Below are 17,018 nucleotides of genomic sequence, written 5' to 3' on the forward strand. Positions count from 1 at the left end.
ATAGAGAAGATAAACAAAGGAGAGTGGGGGGAAGTGATACGATTTGCTCAAGGTTACATGCTGGTCAGTAGCCGAGGTGGGAATAGAACGCTGGCCTCCTGACACCCAGTCCAATGGACTATGCTGTCTCCCAAATCATCCATGTGATTTATGGAGTTTAATCACGTTTTTAGCTAGAGCATACATCTAATACAGCTGGAGAGTACGTATTCAAAATTAACATCAGCCAGTTTCTGTATCTGAACCAAACATCTGTTAGAGGTAGCAGTACAGATTGGTCATTAATGACATAAAAGCTATTGACAGTGTTTATTCATGATATAACTTTGTTCTTCCCCAGCTCTAACATTATGACAACCTCCTTTCTATAATTCTTAGTTTAAATGTTGGATGTTATACTCTAAAAACTTACACTCATAGACATGTATATCTGTTTAGCGGGTGGGAGTGTGTACCAATGCTCCAGATATTGGAGTGTGGACTTCCTGTCCTGGTTACTTAAAAAAATTAAGAGGCAACAATACAAGAAACCAGTCCAGGAGACAGAGGGTTTTCAATTATCCTGTCAGGACTGTATACCCCTACTCCGCTCTAATATGCAAGAACATCTGCCTACACCCCCAGCCAAGGTTAGCTCTGGCAGCTGCTCTAAGTGTGCTATAATGAGCTGCAACTCTCTGAAAGATTGAGATTTTCACCTTCACGGTTTTGCTCAGCCAGAGCCAACACTGGAATCAGAAATCCTGCCAGCCCTCCTGAACTCAGAACCGTTCCTCTCTTCTTGGCTCCAGCATGGTAACACATTCACTCAATGGACTCTGAAGCCTGTGTTAAAGTCATATTGTTAAAAATAAAAGCTTAGTAAGCTGTCTGTAATAATAGCCAACGTAACACTATTTCATGGTGACAAGGTAGGTGAGGTAACATCTTTCATTGAACCAATTTTTGTTAGTGAAACGACAAGCTTTCGACCTACACAGAGCTGCTCTTCTTGTCTCTGTCACCAACAGAAGTCAGTCCAATAAATGATATTACCTCAGCCGCCTTGTCTCTTGAATATCCTAGGAGCAACATGGCTACAACACTTCAAACAACTACTTCATGTCATCATTTTGAAATGCCCCATTTTAGAGAGAGGGTCCTGTTCATCCTGAAGTACTACATTGCTATATTTTATTTATTATTAAGCTCCTGATCCTGCAAGGTACTGAATACCTTTAAGTCCCAAGAGATGAATTATAGCCTTACAATACAGCCTGAGTAAGGGTCATCATAGTTGCGCTTTCCTTTAGAACAGGCCAGGGACCAGTTACAATCTGATCCCTGTTGTTCCCCACCCTCCTCCTTTTTGGGGGTGAGAGGAATGTAGGGAGAAGTAAACTGAATCAGCCTTTTTGCTGGAGTGGCTTACTTCTATCCATCTTAGATACTTACATAGCCCCATGACCTTAGTATATGAGTCCCTCTCAATCTTTAATGTATTTTTCCTCACAACACCCTGTGAAGGAGGAAAGTGCTACATGGAGAGTGATGCATATAGAAGCTAACTGAATTGTCTCAGCTCACACAGGAAGCCCAAGTCCTGGGCTAGTATCTTAACCACTGGGCCTTTCTGCTTCTCTCTTCCCTCTCTGTACTGGCTCAGCCATGCTGACCAGAGCTTTGGAAAAACAGAACCATGATTCCATCCACTCCATACCTTTGCCCACCTGAGTGTTAGGGGGCATAACAGTAACTTGGAATAAGATATTAATAGGTTATAGCTGAATCAGAGTGGTCATGAAATAAGAAATATTACTTAAATTATTCTACTGTATTGTTCATCAATAGTTCAAAGGTCTCTGCCACAGGATTGCTCTCTCTCTCTCTCTTGAAAATAAATGTGATGCCCCAGGATTGATATCAGATTCTTAACTGGTATAAATTGGCATCACTCCATTGACTTTAATAGACCCAAACCAGTTTACACCAGCTGAGATTCTGCACCTCAGATTGGGCCCAAATGAGAAGTGATAGTTTTCCCTTCCCCCCTAAAAATGATCATTACAATGGTGCAGTTATCACAAAACTCGAACATTTGTAAGTGAGGCGATTCACAGATATGGTTCTACAAACAACCTCAACTCCATTCCTGGGTCCCTGCCCATCAGCCAACCAATGAAAGATGTGTTTTTGACAACACAGATGGGCTTTCTGGCTCATAGTGGAATGGAGGTAGTTCAGTCCAGAAACAGAACTATCTCTTATTACATGGAAAATAAGAAACATGTTGTTGTCTCGACCATACTGAAAATTTCAGATAGGAGAAGTTCAAATCTCTGGTTTCCTTACGTAGGTTAAAATATGAGTGGTAGATAGCTGGTAGCTTGTGAGGTTTTTGGGGTTTTACTTTGTGAGGTTTTACTGTCTTACAAGTGTAACTTCAGAATTGCCACTGCAATTCCGTAATACCACTTCTCATTTCTCTAGCATCCTTCATATGACCATCTCAAAATTTACTCACCTACATGAGTAGGCAAGTATCATGATCACCATTTTACAGAGGGCTAAAAGAGGCACAGAGACTCAGCCAAAGTTATACATACCAGTCAGTGGCAGGTCTGAAAATAGAAACAGGGTGTCCTGACTTGTGGTCCCCTGCTCTTACTGCTTGTTCCTGCTCGATAACAGTCAGAGGGCCAAATTCTGCATCCACACTGGAACCTGCAAGTGCTCATACAACAGTAGACTGAACACCTTAAATCAATGGGTATCCAGTAATGCACTGTTATTACCATTCTATGGAATAGCTCAAGCCACACCTAAATAATGAGCAATGAACAGTTGAGACATTTGAGCAATTTATTTCCGGGACAACATTTCTTACGGTGAATGACAGGGAATGTTCTTTTCTCTTAATCAGGCCTTGTATTAACTCACTGCTGCATCTCTATCATACTTCATGCAATGGCATTTCTACTTTGGGAAATTATGACTCTACTGTGGGTGGATGAAAAGAGATCTGCTAGTATGTGCAAATTTCACATTGCTATAGCAGCTACACCCCGGTGTGCTGACCTCCCAAGATACCAGAAAAAATCTCTAAGGAATGCTTGGAGTTTGGATCCCTAAATAAAGATACTCATCCACCCCCCACACATTTTTCCTTGACTGTTTTTTTTAAAAAAGCATTCAGTTGGCAGATTCAAAGTGACTTTCAGTTACAGACGTGCTTTTCACAGAGAACCCCATTATGGTAGGCTTATCAAACTGGTGAACTCAAGAAAACAGTTCTGTTGATCTCCACAACTGGGCCCAGAAGGTTGTCACAAAACAATGCTCCAAAGTCATAAGCAACTGAGAGTTCAGAACCATTCGTATTACAGTCAGAATCTCCCACTGTTTCAATCCAGAATCCCTAAATAGTAAGAACCATTCCTAAATTTGGCATGGAGCTTACCATCGTAACTGCCAGAGCAAAGTAACATGCGGAGTTTAAAGTAAATGTTTGAGAAAAAAAGCAGAGGTTAACAATCAAACAAAATAATAATGAGAGTCAGTAGCTGATTATAAAGCAAGTCAATGAAAACATAAGAGAAGGAAGGCATTGATATTTGTAATAATAACATACCATCCTCACTCCCACAAAATAATATTCTACTCTCAGAAAAGTGCCTGTCTCTAGCTGGGCAAATTGATTACTCAGTTCCTGGCCCACCACATAACTGTCCTTTATTAAAAGGAAGTGCAGAAGTTCAGCTGGAGAAAACTGATGCAGAGAGGAAGATTAGGATTCCAGAGACAGAAAGGATATTTATGTTGAGGTTACTGGCTCTAGAATTCATTTGCTAAAAGAAATGTTTTATTTATAAGAATAATCTTGTTTTACAGCATGGCTTAAACTCTTTATCCTCTCAAGATTGTGTGTGACAGGCACCCGGGTGGCTGTTTCACTGGTGTGCTGCATCCTGTTTTCTTGTTTTATGCCTGTATTCACTGTTCTGAGCACCCCGAGTCAGATCCTCAGCAGGTGTAAACTCAGCTCCATTGAATATACTAGCTGAGAATCTGGCCGTGTGTGTGTGTGTATATGTATGTACATCTAACACACACACCCACAAGAAAAACAGCATTATCCCATCAATACAAATTGTACAATGCAAGGAAATAAGCAACTAAGTCATTCACCACTTATTAGTTTTCCTTCTTAACCTCAACAACCTCCTGCCATCAACCACAACTCACCTATCTTCTCCCTCATGCTGAACAATCAACAGGCATATTTGATCTCTGACCATCTGCATTGGTTATATGATCATGGTTTTTGATGATTGGTTGGACTATTTTAATAAATTACACTGTATGCAACACAATCCATGGTGTTGTAGCAGTGTGTGGAAGTGAGGTTTCAAATGCTGCTGTGAAATACATTTTCCTAGAGATTACAGAATAGAAACCCATGTGAATGGGTGAGTGATGTCAGTGACTGTATTAAATTTGGCATTAATTTTTTTATGTAGAAATCACAGCACTGACATTGACACAGGCTTGTGTTCATGGACAGAGTGAAGGCTGGACATTTGCTGTTCTGGATCAGGGTAGAGATATCCCTCCTTTCCCAGAAGGGCTTCCAGGGGCTCTGACACCAGGTCCCTTTAAAAGCTGCTGCAGGACTCCACTAAGCAACCATCAGACCAACCAAGGGAATATTGCTATTGCAACTGGTAGAAGGCACTCAGATAGTAGAGTATTGGGCAGTGATATAAAATCGTAAGGCCTGGTCTACGCTTACAAGTTTTGCTTGTTTCACTGTGTTGGGGTAGTTAAAGTGGTAGAAACCTACTAGAGTAGCTGCAGTTATACCATTCAGTTTTAGTGAAGCAAAATAAGCCGTGGCAGTATAAAGTGCCTTATACAGGTATAATTATGGCTACCTTAAGATTTTCACCTGCTTAACTATGTTGGTAAAAAAAAAATCACACCCCTTACCAACATAGTTATGGAGGTAAAACTTTTCAAATATGGACCGAGTCTAAGGCAGAGAGAGATGCTCAGGGGCAGTGTAACGGGGAAGGAGGGGGAACAATGGAAATACTGAGGGGGGGGTCAGATCTATGTTTCTAATCTCCCCAATGTTTTCCACCCCCACTGCTCTCATAGAAGCAAGAGCAGGCCTCAGAGGAGGGGCTGGAGTAGCCACCATTATTCAAGAGATTGGGCCAGAGGCCAGGAGAGGCCTAGGCCAGCCTGGTTCTGCCCCCCCACCCCCTTCGAGCCACGATGGTCCTGGCCCAGGGGAGGGCCAGGAGCACGTGCCAGTTGCCATGGTGCGGTGGGGGATGGGACAGGGCACCAGCACCTGGGTGGAGGGCAGGGGGCATTCGCACACAGGGCTACAGCCACTGGGAGGGGTGGGGGAAACATAGGGAACTGGGCACCAGCTGTCCAGGAACTGCCATAGGAATGACAATAGGAACTACCAGGACATCCTTTCCCAGCTTGGAGGCAGCTGCCTTCCCCACCCACTCCAGTTTCAGTAGCTGTCAGTGGTGGAAGGAAGGTAATTTCAGTTGAGAAGGGGAGCTGTTAAGTGCAGAGTTGATGGGGTGTTGAATGATTTTACTAATTATTTCCTTGCTTTTGGAGATGGAGGTAGTGTTGGTGGGATATACATTTTAGAAGCTTAAGCTCAAAGTTAACAATTTTTTTTTGTGGCTATATATCTACATCTATATATACATAGCTCTGGATATATAGAGTGAGTATGGGTATGTTTGTGAATATATATGTGTGTGTGTGTGTGCGTGTGTGCGTGTGTGTATATATATGTATATACAGAGAGAGAGAGATGTATATTTGAACTGTTAGAATAGGATCTGGCACGATCAGTGATACAACACAGCTGTTTTTTAAAGTGGTTAGATCACCAGTTATCTACTACAGGCAGTAACAATATCATTAGGAACATTATTATTGTGTTATACCAGCTCAACAGTAACAAGAAGAGTGAGGGGTGGAGGGGGAAGCAGATGCTAGTGGTACTGTCTACCAATAACTTTTTGTATTGTCCTCTTAAAGTTGATAAACCAACCCTGATTTCTGAGTAGAATAACACGGCAAAGACTGATTCTTCAATACCCCAACTCTGTCATGAACAGCTGTAAGATATTTCTTTGAGGCACTATTTTTGGTCTTCACTGAATAAACTACCCTTTGAGTGTTGTGCTCCTGTTTACTTGGGGATGCATACCCCTTGAAAGTAACACGCTAGAATGATGATCTGTCTGAAGTTGGAGGTTCTCACCTTGGTAGAGTCAGATTTCAAGGTTTCAGCACATCTTGTTAAGAAAATAAGCAGCTCTAAGCGTAGTATATTTAAGCATTAAGACAAGACACTGGGGAAGGGGAGGGTGCATTTCTCCTCACTTCACTAGGAGTATTGCATAAAGTCTTTGTGTGTGTGTGTATTGTTTCAACAAAAAGCATTTAATGGTCATTATCTTCAAAGTTATTTCAGAACTTATAGGGTTAAAATGAATCTGCTGTTTTACAGTGTTTGCCACCCCTGACAGCAGAGCAAGAGGAATTATGGTTTTATGAGTAGTAAAGTACCACCTGAGTTTTAGGACTCTAAGCTTTATAACATAGCCCTGGATCTTAAATCAACAGTAAAAGTAGTTGCTTATCAGAGATGTCTCCCACATCCTGAGAAGAGAGGTAAGTCAGGAAGGGGGCATATGTCAAAGCACTTTTGAACACTCTCGGCTCATTTTCAGAGGTTGGGGAATAGTCAGGATGACTCAAGTTTTCCTTATTGAGTATGGTATAAGAATTTGACTCTGATGCACTGATGAAAAACAAACCTGTATCTCAGTAGGTCTCTAACTCACTCTTTTTACACCACAGGTCTACCTAGAACTTTGTGTTTAGTACAGTTGCCTTTTAAAGTTTCAACAGAGCCAGCATCTGGGGGTATTTTCATCCATTTTCATTCATAGGGCAGAGTTGTTGGCTCGGGTCATTTGCTACAATTCTGACTTTATCAACAGACATCATGTAGTTAAGTATAAATCAAGCTTCCCTTACCAGGACAACTAGAATGACAAGGAATTACTATGGAGAATTACTATGGATAATTTCAGAATTTGAATGTTTGGCTGATATGAGTATGCCAAAAAGACTGCCAATTCTTCTGTCTCATCTGAAAGCACAAGATGCAGAGAAACCACAGAGAGACCAAACTGATCTTTATTTTGGTAAATACAAATAGTCTCCATTATTGCCTTTACTCCATTGAGCCCAATTAATCAAAGAAGGTTAAAACGTTAAATGCATTACTGGGACATCATGTAGCAGCGGCCTTTGTCTACAAGAGGACATTGGATTGACATAGCTATTGCAGAATAGGCTGTTATGCAATAGCCAGTCTAGAATAGCTTCCTGTGTGGATACTGTTGTGGAATAAAGGTCATTTTTATTCCAGAATAATTAATTTGTGTTTTGAGTGGTGTAGTGGTTCCAGAATAAAGTTACTATGCTAGTCAATTTCCCAGTGCATACAAGGCCGAGATGAGTTTCTTGCCTTTGGGTTTTTCAGTGTGGAAGAGACATGCAGGAAATTAGCAATAGAGCTATGTGAAACATTTGCAATGAACCCAGTCCGTACAAAATTGACCTGTTTGGGGGTTTCATTACAAACTCAAAACTCAGAGCACGTTTGCAGAAACACTTACTAGTGTTTTCTGTCCTTTCAAGTGAATCTGGCCAGTTTGTGATTTTTGCGAATAAAACCATGCAGTGTTTGCAATTTCTTGTGGCTTTTATCCAACACCAAGTGTAACTTGGCTGGTTTGACTGACTTTTGCTTTGAGCTGAAATGAGTCCAACAACTCAGAGTTAAAAATGGGGAAGCCAGCCCAAGTGCCTTGAAACTGAAGGGAGAAGTTGGCATGAACCCCTGGGAAGCAAAACCAGAAGGTTTCTGGCTGAAGAGTAGCCTTGGAAGTATGAATATAGGAATTAGAGACCTGGAATTGTGCTAATAAGTCAATATTAAAAGAAGACAAGGAGAATGACTTGGGATAAGGCTGTTAGCCTGAATATAAATCCTGAGCAAAATAAAGCTGATTTGGGATTCAGTTGATAAAGAATTAAAGAATAGGAATATAATTATGCCAGTCAACATTTTATGGAAAATAGGTCTTGTCAAACAAACCTAATTTGTATTAATAAGACTACAAGTTTAGTTGATAAAGGTAATAGTGTAGGTGTAAAATACTTAAAACTTTTGTAAGAGAACCCACTCCCAAGTTTCCCCTGGCTTGAAACAGCAAGCCAGGGGAAACAGTAGATTCAGGATGGCTTCTTCTATGTCAAGGGCTGTTTGTTTGTTCCACTGAGACCCAACTAGATATTGTGGCTCTGTCATGACTCACCATTAGCAGCCCATCTGGCCCACCTCAAAACCTTCCATTTGTCTGCTTGCTCCTTCTGGTGGCCCCGAATGTGCACAACAATCCACTTGTATGTTAATTCCTGTGGGACATGTGCCCGCACCAAGATACTGCACTTGAAACCCGTTGGCACCCTAATGCCTTCTGAGATCCCATTTAGACCCTGAATGGCTACCTTGGCCTTTTAGTCAAGCTTCCCATGTCTAATGGGCACATTGTAGTCTTCACTGTGATTGTCAGTTGACAAATTCGTCCCCGTTGTGCATCTACCCTCTACAGAAGAAACCGTCCAGCTTTTGGTAACTCATTTAATTAGTTTCCATGGACTCCCAGAGTAAGTCACAACTTATCGGGGGCCACAATTTGTGTTGTGGTTTTGGCACAAAACCCTTCAATTGCTTGGGATCTACACTTACACATTCACCACCTGTCACCCACAAACTGACAGTCAGTTCGAATGAGCAAATCAAGTGTTAGAACAATACTTGTGCTACTTCATGAATTTACACCAGGACAACTGGTTGAACCTCCTACTCCAAGCAGAGTTTGCTTACAACACCACCGACCATGTCTCTACCGGGCAGGGTCCATTCTATGCAAACTGTGGCTTCCACCCCCGTCTCCACTGGCCATCACCATTAACTCCACCAATCCTGCAGACGCTGACAGGGTGCAGCAGATTCACGAGGTCCAAGAAGAACTCAAGGCCCACCTGGACAAGGCCTTCGAGTACTACTGACCAGTGGCACCAGGAAGGCCTGGGATTCACCATTGGGCAAAAAGTGTGACTTAGCCCAAAACCTACACACCAACCAGTCATGTCATAAACTAGACCACTCATAACTTGGGCCATATTCCATCAGCCAGGTAATCAACTGAGTGACCATGAAGCTTCAGTTACCATGATACCTCAAAATATACCCAGTGTTTCATGTATCCTTACTAAAACCCTACATCGACAACCTTCTTGCTCATTGGGCTCAACCAGTGCCCACTCTGGTGAGGATCCTAGGACATAATGAGTATGAGGTTCATGGAACACTGGACTCAAAAATCAGACGTGGCTCCCTCTGGTACCTCATAGACTGGGAGGGCTACAGCCCAGAGGAGCAATCCTGGGAGCCCACGTCCCAAGTCCATGCCCCTGTGGCAGCCTTCCATGTGGCCCATCCAAACAAACCTAGGCTGGTGCAGGCGCTCATGGAGGTAGGAGGTAATATAAGACCCCCATGGGTCTAGAACATAGGTCTACAGAGCTGCCACCCAGAAGCAGCTGTAACCAGCTTGTACTCCATGGCCCCTTGACCTGCTGTGGGCACAGACCATGGGAAGTCCTGTCTCAAGCGGTATGACAGACAGCAGCCTAATGGCTCCTGATTGGCTCCCTACCTTATGTAAACCCAAGGGAGATTCCAAGAAATATCCAGGCAACAGTATGGACCTTCTGTAGCTGCCATGATCATTTCTGCTCCTTGCTTCTGAGTTCCTGGCTTTGATCATAGTTTGACTTGGACTTTGCTTCCTGACCTGGACCCTGAAACCTGACTCAGACTCTGACCTTTGGTATTGATCCTGGCCTAGAACCTATGAACTCCTCCATTGCTCTCAGGTTCAGGTTTGCCCCTGCTCTGATCCTTGGTCCAACTGTCTATTCAATCTCTCTTATGTTCTGAATTGTTTTTTAACCACTGTGCCACGTGGAGGTGAATAGACCACATAAGGAATATCTGCAAGCATTCCTTCCAATTCGCCCATAATTTTACTTCAGCCATGTTCATGTTCTTTTTGGGGGTTCATTTTCCATCAGTGTTCATGCAGCTGAGCTTTAATGAGAAGCACTTGGGAACTCAGTAAGGCCTAGATCCAATGCCCATTCAAGTCAGTGAGAATCTTTCCATTGATTTCAGTGGGCTTTGGATCAGATTCCAGGCTAAGCAACAGATATAGTGCCATGTGGGACTCATCTGACAAGTCACAACTAACTATGGCCTTGATCCTTCCAGCCAGTGTGCTTAACTTTACACATTGAGTATTCCCATTAACCTCAATGGGACTATACTCAATGCATAAAATTGAGCATGGGTGTAAATCTTTGCAGGATCGAGGTCTAGTGGAACTCGAATAGAGAGTGCTGACTATTGAGTATACAGAATATTTGAAGATGAATGCATAAAGTAAAAAACCCTTAAATCACACAATATTAATAATTTTGCACAAGTAAATCTGAGGAATTTGTGATGATCTTGTAGATTTTGTGTGAAAAATAAGGGAATATATGCCTTATTTATTATATGTTATTTATATTTTTTTGTAAATTAGTCACTTAGGTCTAGGACTACTTCATTCTTTCTGGCATCAAATTAGAAAGTTGCATTCTTCACCGATGCATCAGAAACCTTTAAGGATGGTAGATACGGGACAAATCTCTACCTTCACTAATAAACTAAAGGCTGAGATCTTTACCCCGCTCTGCCCCTTAATGCCATGTAAGGGCCACAGCAGCATAAAGGGGCCCCAAAAGCCTAACAATAGGAAGCCTTTCGTATAGGCACTGCAGAAGACACCCATAAGGCTGCCTCCAAAGACCCCTCCTCACAAGTCCAGATGTAGGAGACCTGCCAGAGGCAGGGACTTAGCCTGCAGCATCATTGCTGAGATTCCAGGCCCATGGGGCCATTTGGGAGGCTGCTATAACATAGATAGTCCCCCCCACACCCCCTGGGCTGTTACACAAGAGATCTTTACAGCTTCTGGAGCAGCACAGAGTTAGAAGGTCACAAAGGTGGCTTCACAAGTTCTATGCTGCACCTCCTAGGAGCATAGCATGGAATCTCACCCCAAGTGAATCATTATCATTCTTTTCTCCCCCTCCAAATTGTCTCAGCCCCTTAAGTGGATAACAATAATTTTGAAAAATACCAATGGGCACCCACATCTTTATGGCATTGACAAAGCTTTAATAAAAACATCCCTTTCCCCTCCATTCATATAATTATTTTTCCCACTACCATAAATGCTGAAAATACATTAAAATATTTTTTTCTTTAAAAAGAAGATTGGTTTTGGAGTTCTTGAAAGCTAGAGGAGGACTTTGGCATAGCACCTATAAAAGTTCAGTTAATTTTTCTTTATTTATTTTTAAATAAGAGATTATTTCCTTGTGGGAGACACGACGACAATGTCTTAAAGACTTGAAGGAATGAATGTTGGGTCTCATTAGTAGAGGCAGGCAGCATGATAATAAGTTGAAAAGTGATTCACGAATGGGAATTTTTTTTAAAGTAAATCCCTTTCATATTTGTAAAGGTTATTCTGAACAAAGAGAATGTGCAAACTCTCTTTTTCTCTCTATGACTCTCATGGAATGGAGCACTGTTAGAATAGGAGGCTGCTTTGCAATTTAAACTAAGAGTAATTGGTCTGCCAGTCCAAGAGTCTATGGTTGAAAGTTGGTCTTAGCTCAGTTCTTATTGAACACTGATTGGTTTGCTGAAAAGGAGATCTGAAATCCAATATTTATTATGAACAGATGACTTTCTGGACCCCACAATCCCTTCAGCTCAGCAGTAGAGTACTTTCAAACAAGATGAGAGAGCCAGCACACAGAGACAGGGCAGTTGGCTTTTGAATCTTATGGTGGCTTGAGGTACCAGTGAAATCAATCCCTCAATTATAACTTATATTATCTTCAAGTAAGTTATATAATAAAAATATGAAAACGCAATTGTTAACTTATCCAAAGCAAGGTGTGACTTGCTGCTTCATTCATTTTACATCCTGGTCTTTAACAGGAGGCTGTGTCCTGTTTGAGGTAACAATTTCCTGGGCTGAACAAAATCCAAGGTCAAAGACTGAAGACCTACATTTTCAAAAATGACTAATGATTTTTGTTCCTCAACTTGAAATCCCTGAAAGTAGCCTGATTTACAGAGATTTGTACTAGGCCCTTTTTGTAAAGCAGGGCCCTTTATAGTGTCTCCAGTTGGACACCTAAAAATGGAGGCAAGCAGAACCTCTAGTCACTTTTGAAAATATAGGCCAAGATGTTTATATCATATAAACGTTGAGGGTTAAATATTAGTCCAATGTATAACTATAATCTCTTTTGGGCAGGGACTGCTTTTTTTTGTTCTGTGTTTGTACGGTGCCTAGCATAATGGGCTCCTGGTCCATGACTGGGCGTCCTAGGTACTAAAGTAATAACAATAAATTAATAAGAACAATAAATTGAGTTATTGTTATATCTGATCATATGTTATTCACTGAATAATGCATTTCATGAGCACCCTTTTTATACACTGTATCCCTTGATGGATAGAGCTGGTCAAAAAATGGTCAAAAAACCCCCTCCCCCCAATTTAGCAGCTCTAGTGATTATGAAAATCAGACATCAACAGGTAGGGATCAAACAATTGCATCAGTGTGGGGGGGAACTGAGTTATTAATGAGTAACGTGATGAGTAGCGTGGTTGGTTGAGATAATTCTGTTTCAAAATAATGACAATCTTCATTGAAATAGCATTATAAATGTAATGTGATAAAGCTGAAACTATTAGAATGGTATAACAGCATGTTCAGTAGAAAATAACAAAAATGCTTTACTTTCTGCATGCTGTATACAGAGAACTTTCTCTTAACCTGAAAGATATGGCACATCTGCAAAAATATTTCTGTAGACTGTTTTTTCCATTAACTAGCCTGTGATGTGTATGGATGGAAGAATAATTACATTTCTAGTATTTTTAAACTTTGACCCTTATCCTGCAAACACTTATGTATGTGTTTAATCTTATGATGTGAGTGGTCCTATTGACTTCAGTTAAACTAGTCGCGTGTAAAATTAAGCATAAACATTTGCGGGGTGAGGCCTTGTGTGTTTGATATTTACTCCAGGGACCCAGTAGCCCTAATTCTCCATTGCACTGTGCTTAGGTACATAATGGAGAATGTGATTGCAAGCAGCCAGTTGAAGCCAATCATCAGCTGCCTCCCCCAGCAGAACTTAGAACAGCAAAGGGTTTAGTAGCATAAGTGCCATAACCCTCTCTCCCACCCATCCCAGGAATGCCCCTGATATTCCCTCTCCTTATACCAGGGATTTGGGGATGGAAGCATGGCTGGCAGAAGAGGTGGCAGAGTTTTCCACTGGCAGAGAGTTCTTCTTCAAAAGGGGAATTCTCCATCTGTAATTTCTGGCTGTTTCAGACTAGAAAATCCAGCCCTAAATCTCTCAGGGTTGGCCTAACTCTGTTCTTATTGAAGTCAATGCAAGTTTTGCCACTGAGCTCAGTGGGATCAGAATTGGGACACTGTTCCATGCTCTTAAAAATATCACATTCAGTGTATCATGACTACATTGTTTCAGCACTCATCAGAGTTGCTATTCCAAAGACACACACACTTTTTATTGTCAGCAAAATTTAGCTTCATGTGTCTGAGAGGGACAAACTAGTCCTGATATCACAAAAGGAAATTGTTAAATGCTCTTTATGCTAAGCTCCCAGGTCAGACTACATGCCCTACTATGCACCAGTTTCCCCTGTTAGTGAGGGGAGGTGATGCATCAGGGGAGTCCTATGCCTGTAGTGCATCATTGGGGATGAAGTTCAGCTGGGAAACTTGGCCCATAGAGGAGAATGGGGACATAAGACAACCAAACTACAATTCCCATGAGTCACTGCAGCAGCATATCTGAATCAAAATGTTTTGGTTTTCATCTGAAAAACAAAAAAACATTTGGTTTTGAACTATATTTTTTTTTCAAAAAAAAGTTTCACAAAAACCAGAAACTTTTAAAAAATATTAATTTAGTCAAAACCCCAGTTTTTCATTGAAAAGACAGCTGGCACAGAAAAATTTCAACCATTCATAGAATACACAGTTTAGTTAATTAAAAGCAAATCCAATAGAAAACAGACCTAACCAAATGTCAGTCATTATATTACTCTTTGGAGCAAATTCAGACCTGGTGTAAAGCTTCAACAGAGCTGTACCCCTTTACATCAGATATGATTTTTCCCCTTTGTAACAAAAGCTTACTAAGATGGTTAGTTACACACAACAACAAAAAATAAACTAAACCGTACAGTATTGCTGTGACATTCTGTCCTCAAAAGCAGAGTGACTGTAAATGTAAGTACTTGGTTTGAATAAAGACTCTCTACCTGTTTGGTAAGATCCCATTATGTTCCAAAGATGTTGTTGGCCTGGTCATAGTCTCCTGATAATGAACTGCATAAAACAAGGATTAATTCATTGTTAACTGCTTTATCTCAAACTATGCAGATGCTGCAAAATCATTTGCATTTCAAAACAGGGATTTGCTCCAAATATTCACATTGGCTGGAGAACACCTGCTTTTCAGATGCAGAAAATAACATGCTGACTGTTCCTGAAAGGCAGCCTTCTATCTTATCATTAAATACAGTATATCAGAAATGAAAGAGATAGAACCAAAAGCAAATAAAAATCCCTTTAAGGGCAAGGGTTAGCTTGGATGCTTGGAAGGTGGTTCCATACATCAGCATTCAGGAGTATCAGAATTGGGGGCAATTTCAAGGCACTTCTGTCCTTTGGGCCACCCCAGTAAAGGTGATAGCTTCAGCCAGAGTGAAAAGAGTGAGGTTTACTTTGCTCTTGTAGGTTTCAGAGTAACAGCCGTGTTAGTCTGTATTCGCAAAAAGAAAAGGAGTACTTGTGGCACCTTAGAGACTAACCAATTTATTTGAGCATGAGCTTTCGTGAGCTACAGCTCACTTCATCGGATGCATACCATGTTTCCACGGTATGCATCCGATGAAGTGAGCTGTAGCTCACGAAAGCTCATGCTCAAATAAATTGGTTAGTCTCTAAGGTGCCACAAGTACTCCTTTTCTTTTTGCTCTTATACGTTCCCAGCATCTAACTCTTGGAGCAGCACTGATGCCAGCTGCAGAGGAAAGTAAGCATGAGTATCTCATACATGATGACGGCACATTGCATGTGTAACAGGAGGGGGAATGTGTATATAATATTTTAAACAACATTGGCTGGAATGTAAAAAGCAGGTGAAAACCATGAGGACCGATATTCCATACCCCCATAGAGAGAGTATAGGGTCGGAGTGTGGAGATATTTATAAGGAATTTGGTCTAGTGTTTAAAGCAAGTGAATGATTGATTGATAGCCAGAGAAAGTCTGGGCCCTCAACTGGGATTCAGAAGACCTGGGCTTTACACCTGTTTCTGTAACTCACCTGTTGTGTGATGCTGGGAAAGTCACTTTTAATCTCTCTTTGCCTCTCTTTCCCCTGCCAATCCTTTAAGTAAGGGACTGTCCTCTCACCGTGTTTTTGTATATTACCTAGCAGAGTGAAACTCCATACTTGACTGGGGCTTCTAGATGTATGGTAATATAAATATTACTTATAAGGAAAATATGTCCTGGCTCTTCCATTGACATGCTGCATGATCTTGGCATGTCACTAATCTCTAAAATGGGGATATTTTACCTACCTCTGAAGGGAATTGTAATGCTTGACTGGTTTGTTTTGCTTGGATGGAAGGGGTCACAGCAATCCAATGTGCTTTTATATTTTCTCACTATTAAATCAAGAAATCAGTAGGGCTCTAACACAGTTTATAATATTCAAGGTGATGCTATAGTAATCTCTGCCCCAGTGAACAAGACAAGAAGGTCCCCAGAGTACAGCTGGGCTGTGTGTAAGAACGTTGCTTGTTGTAATTGTACACTGAGTTGAAGTTGACATGCCTTATACACAGCTGCCTTTCTTGTATTTGACCTGTTCCGGTCAAAAATATAAAATATTAATGTACTGTATTTTTTTTATTTAAATGATCCTGCACAAAGATCCTGAATGTTTCAGGGGACAGTCAATTGTATGTGGAGCTTTTCACCTCTAAGATTGCTTGTTTAAACCTAAACCAGAGTGTCAGTGACAAAAAGGTGTTTTATATGATGGCTGGTTGGGGGCTTAAGTAAAGTAAGATGTTCCCAGTCCATTCCCACTGGATGGTGTATGTCCACATATGAAAAATGTACCACATCCGCACATGGTACTAATTGGTACTCTGCAGGAAACTAACTTTTAAATGTACACTTCATTTTTTTTTAGAGGGCTAGATTATCAACTAGTTGCATGGCACACCGGTGATAGCTCTTCATGAGAAGTTGAGGCTTGATCCTGTTCCATTGAAGCCAATGGGAACTTTGGTACTGACTTCAGGAAAACTGGATCAAGCTTTAAGTGATGCAGAAGCAGCAATGTTGTAGCTGTGTCAGTCTCAGGAGATTAGAGGGACAAGGTGGGTGAGGTGATACCTTTTATTAGACCAACTTCTGTTGGTGAGAGAAACAAGCTTTCAAGCAACACAGAACTCTTCCAGATCCAATAAAGATATTACCGCACCCACCTTGTCTCACAGAATCAGCACTCAAATGTAAGTGATGTAGTAGAGAGAAGGACAATCTGAACGCACAGAATATTAAACATAATGACTAAGAGGATGCAAATTCACTTCAGAAGGACAGTTCGAAAGCAGCATGCATACCTACGACTCTTTATGGATAATAACCCAACCATTCTAG

Source organism: Lepidochelys kempii, chromosome 3 (genome assembly GCF_965140265.1).
Source record: "Lepidochelys kempii isolate rLepKem1 chromosome 3, rLepKem1.hap2, whole genome shotgun sequence".
Lineage (NCBI taxonomy): Eukaryota > Metazoa > Chordata > Testudines > Cheloniidae > Lepidochelys > Lepidochelys kempii.